Source organism: Theobroma umbraticum, unplaced genomic scaffold, assembly GCF_002168275.2.
Source record: "Theobroma umbraticum cultivar Fairchild unplaced genomic scaffold, ASM216827v3 scaffold_146.0, whole genome shotgun sequence".
Taxonomy (NCBI): domain Eukaryota; kingdom Viridiplantae; phylum Streptophyta; class Magnoliopsida; order Malvales; family Malvaceae; genus Theobroma; species Theobroma umbraticum.
Genome location: NW_018397265.1, coordinates 1,026,680 through 1,031,034, shown reverse-complemented (window position 1 = coordinate 1,031,034; position 4,355 = coordinate 1,026,680).

Sequence of the window (4,355 nt, the reverse complement as noted above, 5' to 3'; positions counted from 1 at the left end):
TACATGCAATAAATTTTAATCTTATTCTCTCTTTTACTTCACATGGTGGGGATCCCACATGTTCCCCACTAACTTCTCCTTTTTTGCATATAATAATTTGCATGTAATAGTGAGTTTCACATGTACATCTCATATTCCACTTAATCTAAATTTCTTTGGTTAATAAATTCCCATTTAACTTCAAATATAAAAAATTGCACGTAAGTCCTCAAACTTTTCTTTATTTATCATGTGACCCTTCAATTTTTCATGCCTTATAATTTGGCCCTTCCAACACTTCTTAAATTCAAATTTCCTTCTATTTTCCTTTCTTTACATATGTACAAATATAATATAAGATTTGCACCCCATCAAGGTATCACCATAATATTTAAATATATACTTACCCACTCGTGCTTTATTTAATAAAGGCATGCGGACCCCACTAACGTTATTTTTCTTCAAAATTCTTTCTTACTTCTGCCCCACATAGATCAGTCGTATAATCCTCCTCCATGACTAATCTCAACAATAATTAAAATATTATTATTTTAATATTATTTTATTTCAAAATTCTTCACTTGTCTCATCAGGTCTCAAAATGTCTCATTTTACCCCGGTTCACTTCCAAATCATCTTTTAATCTACTAATTCATCCCCGATAATAATATTATTATTTAATTATTATCTTATCACGTATGAAATATTTTATTTCAAAATATTTCTTTCACCCCTTACCGCTCTTTGGTACTTAGATTTTCATCAATTGATCCTTTATCTTATCGATTGGGTCTTATTGACTCCTATTTGAGATTACGGAGTGTTACAGTCTCTCCCACTTAAAACAAATTCGTCTTCAAATTTAAATAAAGTGGGTTGGTAGAACGTACCTTAATCTTGAAAAATATGTGGATATTCTTTTCACATTTCCTCTTCAAGTTCCCAAGTTGCCTCCTACACTAACCAGTTTTGCCATAAGACTTTTACTGAGGCAATTTCTTTAGAGCATAATTGTTTCACTTGTCGATCCAATATTGCTACTGGTTGCTCTTTGAAATTCAATCCTTCATCCAACGGAATCAAATCATAATGTATGATATTTGTCGAATCCTTAACATATTTCCTCAGCATAGACACATGAAAAGTGGGATTCACATGAGCTAGTTCCATTGGTAGAGCTAGTCGGTATGCTATTAACCCAATTCGTTCCAAGATTTCGAAAGGTCCAATATATCTTGAGCTCAACTTCCCTTTCTTCCCAAATCTTTTACTTCGTTTTAGTGGGGATACCTTCAGGAACACAAAATCTCCCACCTAGAACTCCAAAGGACAATGCTTATTATTTGCATAAGACTTTTGTCTATTTTGTGCTGCTCTTAGATGTTCCCTTACCAAACTCACCACATCAGTTGCTTGTTGCACCAAATTGGGACCTAACCATTTCCTTTTTTCCACTTCAAACCATCTAATAGGTGATTTGCACTTCTGTCCGTATAATGCTTCAAAAGGAGCCATTCTAACACTAGCTTGATAGCTATTGTTATATGTGAATTTTGCCAAAGAAAACTGTTGATTCCATGTGGTCCCCAAATCCAATACTATTGACCTTAACATGTCCTCAAGTGTTTGTATCACCCACTTGGACTGACCATCTGTTTGATGATGATATGCAGTACTGAAGTCCAAACGTGTGCCTAAAGCTTCATGTAAACTCGTCCAAAACTTATTAGTAAACCATAGCCTTCGATCAGACACTATGGTCATAGGAACTCCATGCAATCTTACAATACAATCAATATAAACTTTGGCATATTTAGTTGACCCATAGCTTGTCTTTACTGGAATGAAGTGAGTAGATTTAGTCAATCGATCTACTATTACCCAAATCGAATCATACCCACCTTTAACACAAGGTAATCCAGTCATGAAGTCCATAACCAGATATTCCCATTTCCATTTAAGAATCGGCAAGGGTTGTAGCAAACCTCGGGGTTTCCCATGTTCAACCTTAACTTATTGACAAGTTAGGCACTTGGCTACATATTTGGCTACATCTTTCTTCATGCCTGACCACCAATAAACCATTTTCAAGTCCTGATACATCTTGGTGGCTCTTGGATGTACCGTGTAGGCGGTAATGTGAGCTTTCTCTAAAATTTCTTCTCTCAAGTTATCTCAATCCGACACATATGTCCAAGATTCATACTTCAACAATCCATCATCTCTATATACAAATTCTGTCCTCACTCTTCGGATCCCAAGATTCTCTTTACAAAGTCATCTTGATCCTGAGCATTGTGAATTTCGTCCAAGATCATTGGTTATACTTGAAAATGAGCAATAAGGGCACTAGGCCCACCAATATCAATCTTGACCCATATATTGCCTAGGCTTTGCCATCCATGCACTATGCTTCATCGTTCGGCTGTCAAATGTGAGAAACTTTCCATAGACTTCTGACTGAAAGCATCAGCTACCACGTTCGCCTTACCAAGGTGATATTGGATGGTATAATCATAGTCTTTAAGTAATTCCATCCGTTGGTGTTGCCTTAAATTAAGATCCCATTGTTGAAATATATACTTTAAACTCTTATGATCTGTATATATTTCAAAGCTTTCACCGTATAGGTAATGACGTCAAATTTTTAATGCAAATAGTATCACTGCCATCTCCAAGTCATGGGTAAGATAGTATTGCTCATGCCTTTTAAGCTGCCTTGAGGCGTACGTGATAGCCCTATCATTTTGCATCAACACACATCCTAATCCAACTCTCTATGCATCATAATACACAACATATCTTCCTGGACCAATTGGTAAACTTAAGACTGGTGCTGTAATCAAACTCTCTTTTAGTCTTAAGAAACTATCTTCACATTCATCAGTCCATTCAAACTTAGCTCCTTTTCATGTCAACTTCGTCAATGGCGTTGTGATTTTTGAGAAATCCTACACAAATTGATGATTATACCTAGCCAAGTCGAGAAAACTTCGAACCTCGGTAACCATACTTGGCCTTACCCAAGTTTAGATATCGATGTAACCTTTTGCAGATCCACACTAATCCCTTCCTTTGATATCACATGTCCAAGAAACCTGACATTCTTTAACCAAAAAGTGCACTTAGAGAACTTTGCATATAGTTCATGTTCTCGAAGTGTTTACAACACCATCCGTAAATGTTGCGCATGTTCTTCAAGACTCCGAGAATACATTAGGAGTTCATTGATAAACACCACCATAAATCTATCCAAATAGGCCCGAAACACTCTATTCAGTAAATCCATAAAAGCGACGGGAGCATTAGTTAGATCAAAAAACATTACCAAAAACTCAAAATGCTCGTACCTTGTACAGAATGCGGTCTTTGGTATATCCTCTTCTCGAATTCTTAATTGATGAGACTTGGAGTGTAAATCAATTTTTGAAAAACATCACGATCCTTACAATTGATCGAATAAATCATCGATCTTAGAAAGTGGGTATTTATTCTTAATAGTCACACTATTCAACTTTCGATGATCCAAGCATAACCTCAAACTTCCATTCTTTTTCTTTACAAATAATATTGGAGCTCCCCAAGGTAAAATACTTGGACAAATAAACCCCTTTTCCCCTAACGCTTGCAATTGTTCTTGTAGCACTCGCATCTTTGTTGGTGCCATCTGGTAAGGAACTTCAGATATCGGTTCCGTGCCAGGAATCAAATTAATGCAAAACTTAATTTCCCTTTCTAGGGGCAACCCTAGCAATTCCTTCAAGAACACATCTTCAAATTCATTAACTATTGGCACCCTTTTAATATCTGGAACCTCTTCCTCCATTAACATATCCTCCTTGACTACTACACACGCCAAGTAATTTTGTTCTGTTTCCACTTTTGTAACTCTTGCTAATATTCCCTTATTACAAGGGTTTCAATGTTCATAGATGATAAACGAAACTTCTCCGGGAAACTTAAATTCTACATATTTGTAGTGGCAATCAACATTGGCATAACAATCATACAACCAATCCATTCCCAACATTGCATCAAATCCCAATGCCATTAGTAATACCAAATCCTCTAATGTCTCCTGATGGTTAATTTGAACTACATAAAACTTATAAACAACTTCTGCTATACAAATCTCTTCAAAGGGAGTGGTCCCTACCAATGGGTCTACCATTATTTCACAAGATTTATTCAATTTTGACACAAAATTAGAGGAAACAAAAGAATGGGCAGCTCCAAGATCAAATAATACCAATGCTACAAAACCACAAATTAAAAGAGTACTTGTCACCACACCATTAGAAGCAGGCATATCTTGCAGACCCATGGCAAATGCTCCTTCTTGTCCTTCTCTGAAAGTACCTTACGGTGATGACTCA